This window comes from Eublepharis macularius, chromosome 12 (genome assembly GCF_028583425.1).
Source record: "Eublepharis macularius isolate TG4126 chromosome 12, MPM_Emac_v1.0, whole genome shotgun sequence".
Lineage (NCBI taxonomy): Eukaryota > Metazoa > Chordata > Lepidosauria > Squamata > Eublepharidae > Eublepharis > Eublepharis macularius.
In genome coordinates, this window is record NC_072801.1 from 31,933,787 (window position 1) to 31,955,838 (window position 22,052).

The window sequence follows — 22,052 nt, forward strand, 5'->3', positions numbered from 1 at the left end:
AAGCAGTAATAAACCCCACCTGTTAAGATTGGCAAATAATAAACTGGACAAATGATGACAACTTTATTAAGCACCACCAGCTTTGACTCAATCACTTTTAAACATGAGTGCATTCCTCCACAATAATCATGAGACACCCTCCAGGAGTTATGGAGTTGCCAACTACCCCCTCCTTCTGGCAGAGAACACAGATCTTTGGGAAAGCAAAGAGGAAGGCAGCCACCCACTGCCATGTCTAGCTTCGTTCCTGCTGTATTGCAGAGACTAGAGGTAAATATGCCACCTGACTTCCTTGGGGGTAGTTTTTATTTCTCTAAGAGAAAGGCCAATTTCTCCAAATAATTTTTATTTTGCATCAAAAAGTCCTTGTCATCAAGGTCTCTTGTGGGTACAGAAAGCATCTGCTTGTGGCAGAGTCTTCTGCCTGTGGCAAGGTCAAGTCCTGCACCCCTCCCCATTTCTTGCAGGGGGCTTCTTGGCTAATAATTATTTCTGCACGCCCCGTTCCCAAACAATTCATGTATGAAAGAAAGACCCTTGCAGATGCACTTCAGGGCTGTGTTTCTGGGCAGGAATCTCATCTCTTCTGGCTGTTCCTTAGTAGAACCTCTGACCCCCCCTTAATTTGGTAGATAAGTTCTCACTATACGGGGTGGTAGTTCTGAGGTGTATGGATTGCACCCAGGCATCGCTCATATCTATAGGTTCAGCAATGTATTTAGCCAGCAGAAAGATGGCATATACAAGAGACAATTACAGATTCAATTTTGTACTCCACTGGGGGGAAGATAATGCCGAATGTCCTCTCCTCAGTCCTTAAGAAGGTGCTAATTTTCCAGCTGCTATTCTTGAAGGCTCTGACATGGCCAGAAGTATCCTGCCTGGCAACCAGGATCAGGTCACACCAGTTGTTTTCATCCCTAGGACTTCTCAGATGGGTAACTGGGGTGTCTGTTGCTACTAGGGTGTGTGTGTGTTTTTCTGCTGACCTCTTAAACGTTAACCTCCTTGGTGAAAACAGGCTGAGCTCTTTCTGAATTCATACTTGGTGCTGATAATCCTGCAGTGCCTCATACGAAGCTTCTATATGACCTTGGCCCTAGGAACTGGCCCAAAGGCAAAACTTAAGAGTGTAATTTAAGCTTTATGTAGTAGTTGCCTTAGTGGAAGCAAGATTTCCAAACGGAAGTATGAATGTGTCTATCTCCAAAACCTGCAGCAAGCTCCCTGGTGCTCTAAGCTCTGATAGTGTTCACAGCAGTGGAGTCATGCGGGTGTTGGACTAGGATCTGGGAGACCCAGGTTTGAAGCCCCTGTTCTTCTGGTGGAAGCTTGCTGAGTGACCTTGGGCTAGTCATGCACACTCAGCTTAACCTTGCTCACTGGGTTGTGAGTGTAAAATGGAGGAGAGAAGAACAATGCCATAGGCAAACATTTTCATGACTGACTCAGAGCAGTGCTCCTGTCCTACCATGTATCTAAAATGTATTGATAATTTATCATCTGTACTCATGGGAAAGAAGCTCTTGAAAGATTCTGTTGGGACATCAGCAGTTTTCACTCCAATATCACCCTGACCATGGTTCAATCCACACAACAGGTACATTTCCTGGATGCCACTGTGAAACTACGCAACAGCCACATCACCTTGTATCAAAAACCCACTGATGGTCAGATACACCTGCGTGCTTCCAGCTACCATCTGCAACACAGAAGGCAATCCATAGGCTACCATCACTGTGTTAGAATTGCATTTGTTCCAGTCCCTCAAACAGGAAATCTTAACGTGGAAGATTTGCAAAAAGCATTTTCTGGATTGCAAACCCTACCAGAACAGTAAAGAGCAGCAAAACCAGAGTTGTACCCTAAACCAGCTTGCTACAAGGCATACCCAAAGGAGCCAATAACAGAACTCCCCTGCTTGTCACCTACAGCTCAGAAACTACTTTAAAGCAGCATCAGTCACCCACAGCTTTTCCAGGATATGAATATTTCTCTTTCGCAGGCCTTTCCTTGCTCCCAATTTAATCCTCAGCAATCATGGATCACACCCCTGCAACAGAGACACAAACCCTGAAATAGATGTAGATGCCGACTTTGTCCTCAATATTGTCAAGCAATGCCATCGCGGAACACAGTATCAGTTATACCTCATCCAATTTAATAGATGCCATCATGTGCCAACAGTGCTCTTTTTCTATCTATATTGGACAAACAGGTTGGTCCCTCAGTGTGAGAATTGGTGAACACAAATCAGGCATAATGAATTACAGCATTCAGAGATCAGCAGGGAAACATTTTAACCTCCCTGGACGTTGTAGTACAGACCTGAATCTCCCTATTCTGCAGTAAATAAATTAAGAATTCAAAGGGAATATACAACATGAAAGTGCTGAATTAGAACTCCATCCCCACCTGCCCCATAAAAATCCCCGGTATGATTTTCCTTCACATATCAAGCTGTGACTCTCAAATACTCTTATTAAAATAAACGCTTGGTTTTTAAGGTGCCCCTGGACTTTGATTGTATTATGTGAGCCCAGCAGCCACTAGAGGCCACTGTGGTGCTACAGAAATGAGGCCCAATTCAGGGTATTTCAACTGTACTGCTGTATGTCCAGGCGTACCGTGCGCTCCAAGCAGGAAAGGCTGTAGAGCGCTGATATTTTGGCACACTTGCTTCCCAAGGAACCTCCTGCAGCAGTTTATAAGAAAGTATCCTTCTTTGAGTTCCGCCATCGGCAACTACAAGGCACAGTTGATTTTGACAGTGCAAATGAATACCTGAATGGTTAGTGGCTTATAGCAAATCAGGATCAGTCTCCACACCAGTTCCCTGCCGGGCAATTGGTAGGCTCAACAAACCAATATTTCCCATGGAACCATCACTTGCAGCTGCTTATTCCTTTTTCTTCTATATTTCACTTGCATACAGTCTCTCTCTTAAGGTGACAAATGCCCTTGCTAAAGATTATCTCTCTCAGCCCTCTGAATAAATTCACTTGTACAACATGTGTTCGGCATCTATATTGATTTGCCAGTGTATATAAACTTCTTAGCATGGTCTTTGGAGGACAACTGACTTTAGCACTGCTGTTCTTTGTTGTCTGTAGGACATCTGTATCATCCTCCTTAGCAAATGGTTCCTTGATGACGCTGAAATAAGGTGGATTTCTGATTACTGCGTCATCAATCTCTATGCTGTGATCAGGGATTCCTTCTGTTTACTCGTAGGGTTTGCATTTAAAGGGGTAGACCAAATTCTGATCAGAACTACCAGAAACTACAGGCAGTTCACTCTGACTCTGGCTGTCTGCTTCCTTCTCCCGTTTGCTTAGTGATTTGGTGAGATGAAGCAGCAGCAGGAACTATGGTTTGAGAATTCAGCCATTGGACTAAACTGTAGAAGAAACCATGATTTGTATAAACTCACTGTGTTTTCTGACAACATCAACTCATCATAAAGCTTCCTTACCCATGGTTTTGACATACTGATTACACATAAAGGTGGCATGTCACTAGCTTATCAGTTTCACATTTAAGCTTCAGCTTACCATCCATTTGCTTAAACTCCAGATATTCCTGTATTGGAAGAAAATAGCCTGGTAGTCAAGTGCAAATGTTGAAAGTTACAGCAATCAGAACACAGCCAGTTGTCCTATAGAGGAGTACTCCATAGCTGCATAGAAACATGCAATTTTGGGATGAATACAGGTTATTATTATGAAACTTTCTGCTTCTTTATTTGCTTTGGCGATATCAAAGAACTTTACTGTCTATTTCTTTTATCTTTTCCTATTTCTTTTATCTTTTCCTGAAACCAAGCCTCAAGTAACTTCACTTTCTAAATAGATTGCTTCAGCTGCACATCCTCCTTAGATGCAGCAGTAAGCTCTGCAATCTGGTGTCAGTAATGTAGACAGCCCCTCATCCTCTAATTTTCTTAGATCCGCTCCATTCAGATACTGCACTATGTTTGAGCATGGCAAAGGGGCTCTTAGCTGCAATCTTGCTACCATCTGCCCCAGAAGGACTTAGAAAATCAAAAACCTCCCTCAGCTGTTTCACTTAAAGCTGAAATAGAAGTCCTTTCTCCTTGATAAGTGGGCGTATGGAGTCCGTGATCTGTAAGCTATGATGTTTCTGCCCACTTCACTCTTTCACCAGGCCTCTTTTCCTCTGACTTTTCTTGTTTCCTCTGCAGCTTTGTAGGTGCATCTCTTGAACGGTAAAGACATCTCACTTCAAGCCCACCTGGCTGGCTGTATGCATGTTCCACTCTAATCAGAGGAAAAGGCAGGACATGTAGTAAACACCAATAGGAGAACAGCTGTGATGTGTGAGGACAGGCTATTGGACAAACAATACAAGCTGTGTGCTATGGCACCATTGCCATATGGACATGGGAAAGTTGTGCAGTGAGAATATTTTTTAAAATAAGCGTGGCCTCTTAAGTAGAGTCTCGCTTTCTGCCCTATACGTGAACCTCCATCCCCAGAGCAAAAAGGTTCTTCCAGACAGCACATGGCCTTTCTGCACAGTAGTTTTTCTTGGGAGGCTGGGATGCATGCCCATCAATGTCGGGCTGTGGTCTAGCCATCTAGCCATCCCTGTGGTAAGAGGCACTGCTGATTGGCTTAAATGAGTGGGGGGATCCAGACTCCCCTTATCTTCATGAGAGAGACGCAGTGCTGCCTCTCTGAGATGACAGTGGATTTTGCTACTGTGGGTCAGGCAGTTTGTTCTGCCGCTGCTTGTCACTCAACCTTGTGCTACTAACTCCTTGATTGTCTTACCAACCGGCTGTAATGCTTCAGGGTCTTTTTCTTTCCTTCATTCTTTGCCAGCTTGTTCTCTGATTCTAAGCAGTCTGCTCATGTAGCTACAGATTATTTCTTTCTCTTCCATTGGTTTCTGGTTCTATTCCCTGTGCAAGGAAAGTATCTAGTAGAGGAGAAGAAGGACAAGATAAAAGGTACTCCTCTCTTCTCGGTGTGCCCACCCTCCTGTCTTGTGATGGCTAATCCATATAATAAACTATCTTAGCAGTGTAGATCATGCTGTTGATCTTTCTTTGAAAAACGATCTGCTGAGTGTTTGACAACCAAATTAATTCACCACTCAAGTTGAGCCTGGCTTTCTGCTGGCTTTGCCTCTGGGGAGCAAACCAATACACCATGTGTGAGCAATGTGTGGGATTTCTACATCTAGTTCCCTGCATATGGCTCTTCTTCAGTTATAACTTCGGTATATAGACAATTCATTCACTTTGTGCTTATTCTTTTATGGATGAAATCAAGTGTATTGGAGATACATATCGAGGGTATTCTATGACTGGCTTGTCACCATACAAAGAGACACCAAGAGGCTGCACCATCCTTTGTAAGTAGAGAAAGAGGGTAGCAACAGAATCTTTGTTTCTAACTTAATCCAAAGATAAGGAGGACGCAGCCTCTTGGAGGAAACAAAAGTGATATAGTGCCTTATACAGAAGTTATAGTTTAAAGTGCAAAAGTGCAAAAAATATATTTACAACTTGTAAGCTAAATACAAAACAATTTACCCAGTTATTCAAAGCATACAGAAGAGATATTTATAACAACAGCACTGGTGAGACTAACTCATAATATCAAATGCAATGTTTATGCCTATAATAATGAGGACTTTGTTTTGAAAAGTATTTTTTCTTTCTTTCAGGTTGTCCGGTATATATAGAAAGTTCAACCTCAAACTCCCTTTGTGCAGGGGACATACAGAGTCAATAACATTTGCAGTTTTCAAACTTGCATAATCATTTCTTTACACAGATGTAATCATATCATAAGTAGATGAGGTCAAAGATGGAATGGAGCCGACGGGCGTGAGCCAGCAATATAATCCCATTTTGTGTGAAAAAACCAAGGCTGCTTCCACATGTCCTTAATGGGACAACCTGCCAATGGAACTCTGGCGGCTTATCTCACTCATTACACATGTCACCATTTCCCATGCTTGAGCAGGTTGCGATGATCGAGGTTTTTAAGCATTTTTTGTGAGACCTGTTTTGGTCTGTGTTTATTTTTGATGCAGGTTTTCCGTTTGATTATCCTACCATTTCAATGCATGCAGAGGCTTTTTTGCGCTTCAGAAGAGCCCTCCCGTGAATCTCCAACCCCTCCTCTCACCATTACCTCTCCTTTAAACATCACATATACATCTGGCTCGCATGTGTGATCATATAATTCCCCCCTTTTAACTTTTTTTAAAGCCCCTTGCGCTATTCCGATATCTATGTATAAAAAGGGAATCATGCTGCAGTGCTTGCTACACTGGATTACTCAGCAATTGGACTGTCAGTCTAGGAACAACATTGAGAATAGAATGCCGTTTCTGATTTTATTTTAAATATGGAATCACACAATCGCACTGCTCTACTGTTCACATATTTATTAAAGTTTTGCATTTAAAACTGTGAGTGGGAAATCAACGGTAGAGAACGGAGTACTACGCATGCCCAGTTTCTACAGAAGCTGAAAGACAGGACAATGGTATCGCGCAATCCTACATGCACTCAAAAAAAAAAGTCGAGCAGGAATACGCCAACGTCATTTGTGACAGGGCACAGATAAAGATTGTGTTTTCTGTTTTGGGACCTTTTTGTGTGACAAACACCCTCCAAAACACACATGAGGGCAATGCAAATGAAAGGTGAGTTCTCAAAGCAGATCAGGAAGACGTGGCTTTGGGACAGGGAATACCTGAAAAAATTGGAACATGTGGAAGCAGCCCAACTTATGGCAACACCATGATTTCCCACCTCGCATGGTTTTCAAGAGAAGAGATGTATAAAACACTATAGCTTTATGGAAGGGCTGTACAATGTTGTCCATTTTATTTTCAATCCCTTTCCTAATAATTCCTAGCATGGAATTTGCCTTTTTCATTGCTACCAAACACTAGTTTGAGATTTTCATTGTACCTTCCGCTGCAACTCCAAAATCTCTTTCAGGATCAGCGTCAGCCAGTTCAAATCCTATCAGCATATATTTTAAATTACGATTTTTTGTTTCAGTATGCTTCTCCTTAATATGCTGATTGCTGGCATTGCCCCCTGTAATGATTTTAAGTAAACGCTTGTATGTGTCTTTAAATGCTTGGTGTGGTATAGATGAAGAGTGGAGGTGAAAGAGAGGGATGAGTGCATGATATGACTGGTTGATGACTGAACAGAGTGTGGGTGGAGTGAATGCAGTTTTAGAATGAGAGTGGAGAGAAAATATTTAGTTGGGGCAAGAAAGGCAAGCTCTATGCAGCCTTAGCATGTTTAAGCATTTCTGAGAAAATATTTAGTCAGGAGAAAGCAGGCAAGCTGTGTCCAGCCTGAGCTTGTTTATGTTGTCTGAGAGAGAAATATAACCTGTGTGGAAGCCTGAACTGTGTGTTTGTGAGAGAACATTCAGTCAGGAGAAAGCAGGAAAGCTGTGTGTGAAGCCTGAGAAAAGGTCTTACTTGTAATTGAGAGAGAAATTAATATCAAAAGCAGGCAAACTGTGTGTGAAGCCTGAGAGAAGATCTGTGTGACTGAGTTTAAGTAAAGTAACTTTAAGAACTCAGAACTACTCTTTTGAAACCAGCAAGTTTTAGAAATAATATGAAACTGATATGCTTCTCATAAAAATAAAAGTTTACTTTGTTTGTTTTATATATCCCAGAATATCTGTCATTCCTATATCCCATTCCTTTCCTCAGGGCCACATAGTAACACGAAAAAGCCTGACCCTTGGGCATGTTACTAAAAGGAGAAATTTAAGTTATTCTGGAATTTAATTTCTGGTGGCAGCAATCTACCAAGAGGGGCCAAGAATAAAAGGCTTAAAGACCAAATCTACCCAAGAGAAAGAAAGGGGTCGTAACAGCCCCCATTTCCCTTTCATTTTTCTCCCAGTGCCCAGCTGAGCAGTGACAGAAAGTGCCCACTGGAGGCAGATCCCCAACCCCCAGAGGAAATTTGGCAACCCTAATTGTGACAGATTCTTTGGGTATAATTCTGTAAGACCATCTAGGTTTGCCAATCTCCTGGTTAAGGATTAGAGGTGGGCATGGTCCAGAAAATCCCCACAGATCATTGGCCCATGGTCCGTCGTATTTCACGGACCACAAACTTTTCACAGACATGCCCCATTCATGGACTGGTTCATCGGTCTGTGGTCCGTCACTTCCAGGGGCCCCAGGAAAGTTCCAGTAGATTCTAGGAGTTGCAAATGCCAATTGGCTTGCAGCACCAAAAAGTTCCAATGAAGCAAAATCAAACAGAAAAAGGTGGGGGGAGAGCCTCCTCACTCACCACACATACACCTTCCCAGCCATTGCCTAGGAGATTAATTCTTGCTGCTTGCTCACATAGAGAAGAATGGGAGCTCTCTGGTTCTTATAAAAATAAGAACTATCAAGGTTTCGAGTGCTAGGATTGGTGTGTTCCAAGGGCTGCAGAAGGTCTGTGAACGTCCATTCCATTGCCTATGAAACTGATAGATTGGAGCTAGGATGTTTGGATTCACGGACCGATGTACCAGCCCAAATGGATCAAAGTTCGTGGAAAAACGTGAGTCCCATGAACCACGTGTTTGTGAACCATGAACCGGGCTGGACCGTGTCAAATTTAGATCTGTTGGCAGACCATGCCCCCCTCTATTAAAGATACACTGTCTTCAGCTTGTTGCCCACTGCCACTTGGAATGGAGGCAGGAAAAATGTTTTTAAAACCCAGCAGCGTTGCATGTGCCACTGCGTCATTTCCAGGAAAAATCTGGAAGTGACAGAGGGTAGCTTTAGGAGTCACTGAAAACTCTATGGTTCTACCACAGAATTTCCAGTGATTCTTAGAGCTACCCTATGTCAGTTCTGTTTTCACCAGAAGTGACGTAGCAGCCTCCCATGTCTCTGCACCCAAACTTCCTGCTCATTGTCAGGCATGGCCTAGAAACTCCAAGCCATAAGCATGAGGACATTGGATTCACTTTGATATCAGAAGACCCTATATGTGCTCAGAGGCTTGTGTGACATAGCCCCTGTGCTGGAGCATTTGAATCCCACTGAGCCAGCTTCTTTCTGCACTGTGCAGCTAAAATGTAGTCTCTACTTGACCACTCTTGACTGCTCCAACACCCATCACGTTCTTCCCTGCAATTGTTGCTACACTGCTAACCTCCTACTAGTTTATGGAGGACCAGTGTATATGTATTTTATAGAGATAATAGATAAGGCAGAGGCTCTGGGGTATGTAAAGTTGTAAGGGGCATTTTGACCTACCCACTGAACTGAAGGTAAGTGAAATGATGCAAGAACCAGATTTACTAATTTGCATACATTTGGTCAAAAGCACAAAGCCCATCCTTGTGAAAGTCTTTCTGCACCAGCTAACTGAGGAACCTACACAGATGGAATGGTCATGTTGATGCATAATTAGAAGTGCTAGTCACCTCAGCAATGTGATCGCAGGAGAGAGAAATCAAGGAGTGGTTAGGAATCCAAAACCTGATTAAGCTCTTAATCTGAAACTAATCAAAAGGAGATGTCCCAGCCTTTGTGCACATTTACACTGGAGCAAACTGGAGAATTTTCTTTTAAAAATAGAGGCTTGGATCCATTCCAGTTAGAGCAATTCATAGTGGAGATAGATCTTGTCTCAACTGGCCAAGTTGTGAGTTAATACATAAAGGCACTATTGCAAATTAATCTCCTAGGTTGTCTTTCAGAGTTGGCTACATGACTAATGTTGTGACCTCATTTTTATTGGCTGGAACTCCAAATTGACTGACCCAATTCTCCTCCTTACTACAACCCCTAGCTCACATGACTTTTGTCCATGCAGATCCCATGATTCCTGGCATAGCTTTTTGGTGGTCAGAGGACCCCCCCCTTCCCTTTTTTCACCAGCAGCAAAGTTGGTCTGATCTAACCCATACTTTCAGGACCCAACTTCCTCCTTAGCCCGCACTCATCTTACATTTGGGACTGAAAACATTATAATTGTCCTACATGAATTCTGAGTAATATATGTTCCAGTTAGTTGCCACCTAGTGCTTGTACAATGCTTGAAGAGTGTCCATCTACAATAATGATAACATAATAATAACATTCAACTTATATACTGCTCTTCAGGACAACTTAACATGGGCCGATTCCAGACGACTAACCTTAAATCGCTCCATGCCGCCCTCTTCCGGATCGCGACGGGGAAAATGCGAAATATCGCGTTTCCTCGCGCGAGTTTTGCGCGACGACGCGCAAAACTCGCGCGAGGAAACGCGATATTTCGCATTTTCCCCGTCGCGATCCGGAAGAGGGCGGCATGGAGCGATTTAAGGTTAGTCGTCTGGAATCGGCCACCCACTTGGAAAGCACTAAAAAAAGACTCCTGTGATTCCACTTTGGAAAGAGTGAAAAGAAAGACCAGGTTTTACTCAAAATGTGTAGTATGTTTTTTGTGTGTGAAAGACAGTTTATAGCATTAAATAATTATAATTCCCATGCATAATTTAGGTATATACAACATTAAAGATTGTTTTGTTTAAACGTAAATAACGGCTTAGATCCCATGGAGTATTTCTACAGGCAGAGGATTATGTGTTCATGAAATGCAACTTTATTTTCCCATCCCACGGCAGTCTGAAATTCCCCGCAAAATCCAGTTCTGTGGGACTGATCTGGTGTGCTTGGAAGGTTTATTTGGAAGAAGGTGATGCTTATGTCCAGGTGTGCTTGCAATTCACCAGAGCATCCATGTCTTGCTTGGAGAGTCACTAGATCAGGAGCTGAACAAGCATATAAAACTGCCCATATCTTCACTCCAGTTCCAACTTCTTGTGGTATGGATCATGTTCTCTTTGTCAAGTGGTTTGATCTTGCAGTTGAGCAGATGCCATGCAAATGGTGGGAATGGGATAAGGGACAAATACTGTCTCTTCTCAGCCTTGATTAAGACATTGTTGTCAGAAGGGCTTTGGCAACAAGAATATACAGCAAGAAGATTCTGCAGGGTTTTGCTATTCAATTCATTTTAAAGGCATTTCACCAAAACCTTTCCCAGACAATATTTCCCTATAGCTGAATCCACTAGCATTTGATCTACTTATGTCTACTTAGATACTGTGTGTGTAAACTGTAACTCATTAAAAAGGTGCTCTTGATTGAACTTGTCTTATGAGTAATTTAAGATGGGAAGGCACTGTTGATAATGTTTTTGAGAAACACAGGGTGGAAGGAACATGCCAGAGCAAAAAAATAATACAGGTGTGAAACTCATTCAAACAAGAGGTCTCCTCCCCTAACAAGCTTTATACTCTCCTGGGACTCTAAATGCTGCTTTATTCTGCAATCTCGAAACTGGTTTACACACCTCAGGACATGCTATGCTGAAAATGAACCTGAAACTGATTTGTGCCCTCCTAGTTATATGCACAGCAATGGCTTTCATCTTAGGCTGGGTTTTCCGAACTAGTAGAGGGACACTCACTGTTTGTGACAACCAGCGCCAAGATTTGTGCTTGGAGAAGGGAGACCAAGATGGCCACAGCTTGGTTTTTGCTGATCTAACTCCAGAAGAGATGGTACAAGTGAAGAAGTACTTGTGGAAGAACTTGGGGTTGCCATTAGTAGAGACCCATAAAGCCAAGCCATCAGACAACTGCATTTATTCCATTGACCTTCAGCTTCCCCCCAAAGCAGAGGTGCTGGAATTCCTGGATCACCAAGGGAGAAAGCCTACATGACAAGCTCTGGCTGTGGTCCATTTTGGAAACCAAGAGGACCCAAATGTCACTGAATATGTAGTGGGTCCTCTTCCAAAGCCAACATATCACCAAGATATCACAGTGCAGAAGTATGGAGGGAAGCTGCCATATTACCGAAGATTTTTTTTGAGACATGATCGAGAAGAACTCTATATTCTCGCAGGCAAGGAAACTCCTAAAGCCCCAAATTTTATGAGCAGGGTACTGGCTCATTATGGAACAGTCCTGATGATTACTGTTGCTGTCCCTCCAGGATTTCAATCAGGAGACAGGAAAATATGGATAGGTCATTTCCAGAATGTACCTGGTTTTTATTTGCATCCAGTTGGATTGGATGCAGAGGTAGATGTTAGTAGCTTGAATACTTCTGAGTGGAAAGTGTTGAATGTGTTCTATAATGGACAGTACTTTAAGGGCATGGATGACCTTGAAAGGCAATTCAACCAGGGCCGTGTTAAAGTGGCAAAAGTAAAGAAGGCTCCTCTTGATGGGGGATACTCGTCACTGAAACCAAGAGTCCCACCTGAGCAGCCAGGCCCTTTGCAATATGAACCTCGTGGTCCACGCTACTGCATCAGGAACAACCAAGTCACCTTCATGTCTTGGAGTTTTGCCTTTGGAATGGAAGTCAACAGAGGGCCACGGATCTTCGACATTAGGTTTGAGGGTGAGCGGATAGTCTATGAGTTAAGTGTGCAAGATGCATCCGCCCTCTATGGCTCCAGTAGTCCAGGGGCAATGATTACCAGGTACATGGACCTAAGCTTTGCCCTTGGGAAAGGAACTTCCACGCTCACCCAGGGCATTGATTGTCCTTACTTAGCTACCTATTTGGACAGGCATGATTTCCTTGACTCTTCAGTCCCTACCACACACAAAAACTCTATCTGCATCTTTGAGCAAAATGCCGGGATTCCAATACGGCGCCATTATGACCAGTCAGACCCTGCATTTTATGGAGGGGTGGTTGATTCAGTTCTGGTCTTCCGGTCCATCTCTACAATGATTAACTATGACTATATCTGGGATTTTGTGTTTCATCAAAATGGAGCAATTGGCATCAGGGTGCATGCCAGTGGGTATATTCTGACTTCTTTATTCTTTGGTGATGCCATAGATTTTGGGAACAGGGTTGAAGAGTTGACACTGGGAACAATGCACACTCACAATATTCATTACAAAGCAGACTTGGACATTGGAGGTAAGTGTCTGTGATTTTGAAGAAAGGCAGTAATATCTATGCTTGCTTGATGGATATTTTCAACAACATACGGAAGATTTTCTGAGTATTATTTTGAATCCCTTAATTTGACAATGGATTTTGATGCTGTGGGTCAGGCATTCTGTTCTGCAGCTTCTATGGCCACTCCACCTGACAGTTTTGCAGCAGTCTGAAGCTTAGCTGCTGTGGGAACTTTCTGGCAATGGTACTATATAGATCCCCCTGTCCTGACAGAACATAAAAGAAAAAAAAACATAATCAAGTTTAATAATTTTTTTTCCTCAGCAGCAATTGCTTTCGTGCCTTTTCTATTGCAGTTTGTGCTCCATGCTCTAAGGTTTCAGGGTCTTTTTCAATTTCATTCTTTCCCAGACTCTTCCTTGATTTTAAGCAGTGCCTTTATGTAACTTCAGCTAGTTTTTGGCTCTTCATCTAGCAGAGAAGAAAAAAGAAAAGCAAGATAAAATGTGCTGTTTTCTTTTTGGCGTTCCCCCCTTCCCAGTCTCATGACTGCTAATCTATCTAACAAGCTGTCTCAGCAGTGTAGATCTTGTTTATCCTTCTTTGAAGACCTGGATCTGCTGAGTGTTTAACAAACAAATTAATCCACCACTCAAGCTGAGCCTGGTTTTCTGCTGACTTTGCCCTCAGCAGAGCATTTTGAATCCTGACCAACTACATGTGAGCAAATAATGCCTTGCTTATGACGCTAATGTTGTTGTGGTTTCTGTGCAAATGTGTGACACAAACGTAATCTAGCAGAAGCCTGGCTATATAGATCTCACTGCTGAAGTATCTTCTCCAGTTGGAGAGTTGTGGCGGGGGGGGGGGAGGGGGAGTTTCAAGTCAATAAAAAACAGCACCCTTGTGGTTTGCCAAGTAATGATGAAATTGCTTCAAAAAGAAAACACTGAGGATATTATAGTTTTCAAGATAACAAACATTTATCGCCCACCTCCACCAGGCAACCTGGGATTGCTACCACAAAGAAATTAGCAGTTCTCTCAATGCAGCTCTAAACCTTCTCTTACCTGCTCCAGTCCAGACTGAGTGGTGGGGCAGAGCTCTTGCAGTTGGTAATATAGGAGCAACTTTACTAACTGCCCCTGCACAGTCATCTTTTGCTTCCTATGCGCAAATTTCTGACCTTTTAAAAGAAACAGAATATTAAAGAGTAAATAGCATGGGTGGTACAAATACTCCTGTACTTATTCTTTTACGGATGAAGTCAAGTTAGGGTTGCGGACTTCCGGCTTGGGGAATATGGAGGGCTGATGCAGCTCGGAGAGCTGAGCTGTCCATGTTGCTGTTTGTGAGGGCTAGTGGGGTGCTGATCACCCGCAGCCCCCTGTTCTCAGGCAGAGAACAAGCAAGTATACTTAAGACCCCGAGGGTTTGTTGATCTCGGCTGTGGGGGGGGATCTACACAATGATAACCCACCCAGCCTTGAGGTCCCGCTCGTAGACGGGTGGCAAAGATCTCTGCAGCAGCTCTGGAGTCAAGTTTTTGGCTTAAGACATCCGTACCCAAGCTTCAGCATCAAATTGGGAAGATTGGATTATTTTAATTACTGAAACAGCAATTACAACCCGTAAAGAAGGACTAATAAGGTAAAGATTGCTGTCTCTCTTTCTGAGAAGAAAATTGGTAAAAGAACTGAATTAAAGTAGAAGATAAAAATTGCAAAAGATTTAAAACTTTATTGTGAATGTTCCGGCAAAGTAATTGAGAGAAAAGAACTTTGTAGAGAAGAGCTAACGCAGAAAATTGATTATTGTTTACATACCTGCGGCTTGAAAGAGATAGCGAAGTGTGAGAAAGCTGAAAAATCGCGAGAAATGCTGAGCCGAGAAGAGGAACCGGAAGTGCGTCAGTGCAAAAGAGAGACTGGCTGAAAGCAGCCTTTGAAGAACCGGAAGAGGAAGAATGCCATTTTGGAGAAGGGAAAGGGCTTGACCTCAAATTGGGCGGAAGTAGGACATTTTGGATAAGGGAAAGGGCATAAACTTCAAGTAAAAACCATAGAGAAAAGACGCCCGACATTCTGGACACTAAGATCGCTAATTTTTAAAAGATTTCGTTAAAACTTGACATTTATACTGAGAAAAGTAATTCAGCCACGCCACGGAGCTAAGGAAAAGAGCAGACTCGTGGGAGTGAGGCAAAGCAAGCCCCACGATGTCGAAGAAAGAATGGCAAACGGTGCTGGACAGTCTTGATAAAAAAGTTGCAGAGGGGAATAGGGAGATCAAAGCTATGATGCAAGAGATTGTGAAGGACATTAAGGAGCTCAAAGAGACTTTTAAATCAGAGATGGTGGAGCTGGTCAAAAATATTGATGAGGTCAAGAAAGAATTACAATCGACACAGCAGAAAGTTAAAACAGTGGAAGATGAAACTGACAAATTGGCTGTATCACACAAGATAGAAACCAAGGGTTTGAAAGGAAGAATGGCCATGGTGGAATGTAAACATATGGAAAAACAACTTAGATTTCGCGGAGTCCCGGAAGTGGAAGGGAAATCAACCCAAGAGCAGATTTCAGAAATACTAGCAGAACTTTTGAACAAAGAAGTGGACGAGGTGGCAGCCTTTCTAGATGTGACATACAGAATCAACTCAAAATATGCAGCACAAAAAAATTTACCAAGAGATATAATAGTCCAATTTACAACAAAGAGAATAAGAGAAGAGATTGTGAGTAAGCAATTTCAAAACCCTCTGGAAATTGATGGGAAAAAAGTGAGAATAATGAAGGAACTGCCTAGGGGGGTTTTGTTGGAGAGGAAGAAATACAGAGAACTAGTACAAATGTTGAAAGAATTGAACATTAGATATAGAGAAATAAAAGAGGCTATTCGGACAATTAAGTTAGGGAAGGCACCAGGCCCAGATGGAATTACGGCTAGGTTCTATAAATTATTGGAAAATGAACTGGCACCTTTTTTGAAAGTGGTAATGAATGAAATTTTAAAAGGACAAAAGATACCAGAGTCTTGGAATGAGGCCAACATATCATTGATACCAAAAGAAAATCAAGATTTAAGCAATGTCAAGAACTATCGTCCTATTTCATTGTTAAATAATGATTACAAAATTTTTGCAAAAATTTTGCCGGAGAGATTAAAGGACTGGTTAGTTGAGTTTATTGCAGAAGAGCAGGCAGGGTTCCTTCCAAACAGGCAAATTAGAGACAATTTGAGAACTGTAGTAAATGCTATAGAATACTACGATAAACATTGTGAAAAGGAAGTTGGTTTCTTCTTTGTGGATGCAGAAAAAGCTTTTGACAATTTGAACTGGAATTTTATGTTTGCCACAATGGAGAGGCTGCAAATGGGAAAAGATTTTATTCAAGCAGTAAAAGCAATATACAGAGACCAATGTGCGGCAATTGTAGTAAATGACGATTTAACAAAAAATTGGAAATAAGAAAGGGTACAAGACAGGGGTGCCCATTATCTCCATTGTTGTTCATTTTCATTTTGGAACTGCTATTGATTCAAACAGGGCCAGTGCCAGGGTTTCTGGCACCTGAGGCAAGATACCTACTTGTGCCCCCCCACTAACCAATTATAAAAAACAGAAGAAATGTAGGAAAAATGAAAATCACAAAACTTAAAACTTTTTACATTTTTAATTTAATTTTTTCTTAATTTAAATTTAAATTTTTAAATAAGTGTGAGAATAAATAACAACAATTTTTTTGTTTTTCTTTCTTAAACAGGAAACAGATAACAAATCACAAATAACTTTGAATAAACCTGTGAACTGTGATGTCAAAATTATGTCTCTTGCATGTTTTCATTTCAGGCACGTCAAAATCTTACTTTGCGTGCCTTTTCTCTTGCAAATGTTCTCACCAATTCCTTCAGGTCAAGCGCTGATGCTTCAGTGTGTTCAATTGAGATAGTTGCCAAACCAACTAGTCTCTCTTGCAGCATTGTGGAGCACAGGTATGTCTTTATAAGTCTGAGTTTTGAGAAACTGCGTTCACCACTTGCCACTGACACTGGAAGTGTAAGAAAGATCCTCAGAGCAATAGAAACATTAGGAAAGCTATTCAGGGTTTGTTGTTTCAGTAGGAAGAGAAGTACTTTTTTTGGTGTCATATACCCTGGAAGTCTTTGGGCTACTGCTCTAAGTTCATCACACAGGTCGTCAGCATCAATATCTTTGTTTCCATTGTCCATCAATGATGTTTCCAAATTCTTGCAGGCCTTAAGTACATCTTCAGTAGTTTTTTGGTTGATGCTGTATATATCATACAGGAAGCCAAATAGGGAATTAAATTCTTGTAGTTGTTGGAATCTCTCTTCAACAGACTGTATGGCCATGCCTAAGACAGCATAATAGAAATCTACTTTAAATTTCTCCTTTGGATCTTGTAGTGCCTCGTCTAGGGCCTCATACCCAAACTGCCGTTTCGTTCTCTTTTTTCTAACTTCTGTCTCAAATTCTGGTATTATTTCTAGCTCCTTTGCAATGTCAGTAGCATCTTTTAAAACTTGTTGAAAACCCTCATCACACCTACAGCGCACAAGGTAATCCTTGGTCACTTGCAATTGTGTTGTAGCTGCATTCAAATCAGCTTCCACAGATTGTAGTGTCTTGCTTGTAACATTAATTTCCAAAAGGATGTTGTACCATGTAACAAGGGATACCATAAACTTGAACTTACAAATTGCATCAGCAAGGCCCTTAGCTTCAGTTTGAGAAGAAGGATTTGCAGACCCAAAGCGTGTGTCATGATGGATCTCCATTAAAGCATCAAATATATGACCAAGATGAATCCTCAGTGGTTTCAAAGCATCGATCCGACTCTCCCATCTTGTTTGACTCAATGGCTTAACAGTTATTCCTGATACATGGCTGGTTAGAATTTGCCAACACTGAGTCAATGCAGAGAAATAATTATAGATCTGCTGAATCACACCAAAGAAATTTCTTGCTTCCTGAGAAGACTTACAAGCAACAAGTCCGGAAATATGCAATTAATGCTGACTTTTATATAAATGTTGCAATAGTGCAAACGTGCAAAGTGCAAATAAATAACATGCAATGAATACAATAAATATAGTTAATACAATTCAGTTGTCCAAGTCATAATATAAATGTCCGAAACAGACCCACAATGGGGATATACTAAAGAGGAAGTCACAAGGCAGTCTTATGGTGGTGGCTCAAGTCCAATGAGATGTAAAATCCACAGGTGCTGACGGCACCTCTCATTGGACTTGAGCCACCACCATAAGACTGCCTTGTGACTTCCTCTTTAGTATATCCCCATTGTGGGTCTGTTTCGGACATTTATATTATGACTTGGACAACTGAATTGTATTAACTATATTTATTGTATTCATTGCATGTTATTTATTTGCACTTTGCACTTTGCACGTTTGCACTATTGCAACATTTATATAAAAGTCAGCATTAATTGAATATTTCCGGACTTGTTGCTTGTACTCCTCACTATCCGGTTTTCTCCCCTTGTTTGTCCTGAGAAGACTTAGCAGCATCATTGACTACCAAGTTTAAAGAGTGTGCACTGCAAGGAACAAAAAAGGCACGTGGATTTAAGTCTAGGACTCTCCTTTGAACACCATTTTCTTTTCCTTTCATGTTACTCCCATTATCATAACCTTGACCACGCAGATTCTCAAGTGGTAATCCCATTTGCTCAAGCTGCCCAAGAAGAGTTTCTGTCATAAAGGCACCCGTGGTCTCCTGTAGTGGAACAAATCCCAGGAAATGTTCCTTTATGATAACCTCAGGCTCAGACTTTGTCTCAGAATCAGCTGATCGCATTCGTGGGATTACACCAACGTAACGTGCAATCATTGTCATTTGTTCTATATGACTAACATCAGGTGTGCAGTCCAGAATAACTGAGTAGTATTTGGCTGACTTTATACATGCTAAAATTTTCTCCTGTATGGCACCTGCTAGAAGCTGTATAAGCTCATTTTGGATATCTTTTCCTAAGTAGTGAACCATTGTTTCACCATCTTGAACTCTGCGCAAATGTTCATTCATGATAGGATCAAAAAGGGCTAAATATTCTACAAACGTCAAAAAATTTCCATTGTTAGCTTTATACAACTTCTCGCTCCTACCACGGAATGCCAAGTTTTGCTTGGCAAGAACTCTGACCAAACCAATCAAGCGTTCCAAGATTTGTCGCCAATACTCTTCTTCTTGCCTGATTTTCTGTTGGTTAACCTCATCAATTGTTTTTCCTTTAGATAAGCGGACATCAGTTTCTTGCCAGGTCTTGTAGGTTTCTAAATGGGCATTACTCTTCTCATGTGAAGACAGAATTCTTCCCATGTTCTTCCACTCTTTTGAACCTGCTTCTTGTAGAGACGATACTGCTCCAGTTTTTTTGCCAAACAGCTTACAGCAAAAACAAAAAAACACATATTTCAAGGTGGAATATATCAGCCATTCACGGAGCACTTGTTCACCATTTGGCATCTTCCTCTTGTAGTGCGTAGGAGAAAATCTTCTGTTTTGTGAGTCTCTGGGGAAAACATATTTTACAACCTGTTTTGGTCTCTGTTGTACTATAAGCTGTCGCAAATGATCATTGCATCTGTCAGGCCAGTTAGCAGGGTCACTGTAACTGGAAGGTGGAACATCTTTTTCTTCTGCCATCCTCTCAGTACTCTCACTTTTCTTTAAAACCTCTTTTGCATCACCTACAGTGGGAATTTCAAGGGTCGTCAGAGGAGCGGTTGTAGTTGCAGCATGACTCCTACTGGGAGCATCACATCCAGGCTCAGCTCCCTCAGTGGGTGTTTCAAGGCTAGTCGGAGGATCATCAGTTGTAGTTGCAGCATAACTTCTACTTGGAGTTTCTTCAGGGGACTCACATTCTTGTTTATCAGTGGCTCTCTGTTTACAAAGGTATTTCCGCAAGGCCCCCTGTTGCTTTGCTTGCTCCTTTTCTTTTTCTCGCCTTCGTTTGAGGAAGCCAGCTCCAGATAGCTTTTTTCTATCAGCCATAGCTCCCTAGAGAAATGAATATCTCACTATATATCTCGGTATTTTACATACTCCTACTTTTCAAAGCACTGTATTTCAAACTGCTTTTTCAGAGAAGCATGCACTAAAGATCATAGGACAACAAATTGCATAACCTGCTTAGCTCCATGGATCCCCAGAGCAATCAACACCCCCAGAATTTTGTCCCTCTAGTCTCCTCCTCTCAGTAGCCCTGATCAGAGTCTCCAAGGATGGATCAGAGGCTGGCCAGGGCCTCCAAACTCTCATCAAGCCCAGAAGGGAGCAGGGCTATGCAACAGCCCCCAAGGCTGAAATGTTTGGATTGCTTAGGCCTAGCTCCTAGCACCATGCCACCCTGTTCTTCCTCCAAGGAGCTCAGAATGGCATGCAAGGTTCTCTCTTCCTCATTTTACATTTTTATCCTCCCAACAACAACCCTGTGAGGAAGGTGAGGCCAAGTGAGAAAGGTTGAATATGAACTGACAGTAGTCTGTCCAAACTTTGATCTCCTGGACAGTGGCAGGAGTTTGCAGAAGCATAAATGGCACAAGGAACAGAATGGTTTGGCAGAGACAGCACTAATTTATACTCTGCTACTGCCTCCTGGCTGTTGGCAACCAAAGCTTTAGGAAAGTCCAGGTTTTAAAAGGTCTGCCTGTCTCTCCTTTGAGCAAACTGGGGGAGCAGCATCTTGTCACCTACCATGTCTTAAACACTATAAATAAAGAAGGTTGTCCAAACACAACACAGACATGGAAACCCTGTATTAAACATGCACACCCCTTCCAATTGCATGCCTTTTTTTCCCTGGCAGGATGAAAATGGGGTTGTCAGGAGATTAGGAGGAGGAGGAGGTCAGCAACCTGTGTGTGCGTTTTCATAAAACTATTTTTGGAAATTTACTTTGCCTGGATTCTTCTTTTGCTGTGAATCACCAAGAGAGCTTCTATCCAGGTTGACATTAAGGTGTCATTCTAAGGTGAAATTTTGTTTTTTAGCACATTCATCCTTTTGTACAGCGGGAATGCAAGGGAAAATATGAAGGATGGAAATCCCATACATCTTGCATTGTTCCACCTGTACACTGAATGTGAATGGGAGTTTCCAGAAATGCTTTACAAGCTGTTCATTACATCAGGAGCAGAATCATTCTGCTAGTTCAACCCTGGGCTGCAACACAGACAGATAATAAGCTTTCCAAATATGTGCACACTGTGCTGTACCTGATCCCCTGCCAGGCCCCACAATGCAGGCAGGTCCCTTCTTTTGCAGAAACTGCAGACTTTCCCTGCCCAACCTCTGCCCTTCGTGCTGCTAATCAGCCCAAGAGGCCAGCACGCGCTTCTGCTTGGAGTGGGGGCAGGGCTGCGGCTGCGCCCCAGAGCTTCTGCCAGCCTGCGCGCGCATCAGGACGCTCACAATGAGAGCGGGGCAGGGCGGAGCGGGGCTCCGGTGTGTACACAAACACCACATGGAGAGCCAGGGAGGGGATTGGCTGCCAGCCGGGGAGAACTGAGAGGCACAAGCAAACGGCATGAAGCATCGCTGGCTGCTGCTCTGGTGCTGGGTCAGGCTGAGGTGTTGTTGGAGGCGGGGCTGGGGCCAGGCAACGGCGCCTCCTTCGGAAAGAAGCGCTCGCGGCCATCGCCTACCCCGACTCTATTATAACGCCGGCAGTGGATTCAAATACGAGAAGATGATACTATAAGAGGCATAAAGATTAAAGAATTTACCTACAAGGTTAGAGCTTTTGCGGATGATGTGATGGTTATAGTGGAAGATCCAATACAAAACATGCTGAAGTTGCTTGATAAGATAAAAGAGTTCGGAGATCTGGCTGGATTTTATGTTAATAAGAAGAAATCAAAGATACTATGCAAGAATATGACTAAACAAAAGCAACACGAGTTAATGGAACTTATTGATTATGAAGTAACACAAAGTTAAATATCTTGGAATTGAGATAACTGCGAAAAATATTGATTTATTTAAGAACAGCTATGAAAAGCTATGGAAACAGATTGATAGAGACTTGATTAAATGGAATAAA

The 22,052-nt window shown here is 42.2% G+C and overlaps 1 pseudogene; it reads left to right on the top strand.

Moving 5' to 3' along the window:
* The first annotated feature begins 11,444 nt into the window (after nucleotides 1-11,444).
* Nucleotides 11,445-13,503, top strand: LOC129339083 (primary amine oxidase, lung isozyme-like; annotated as a pseudogene).
* Nucleotides 13,504-22,052: the final 8,549 nt, after the last annotated feature.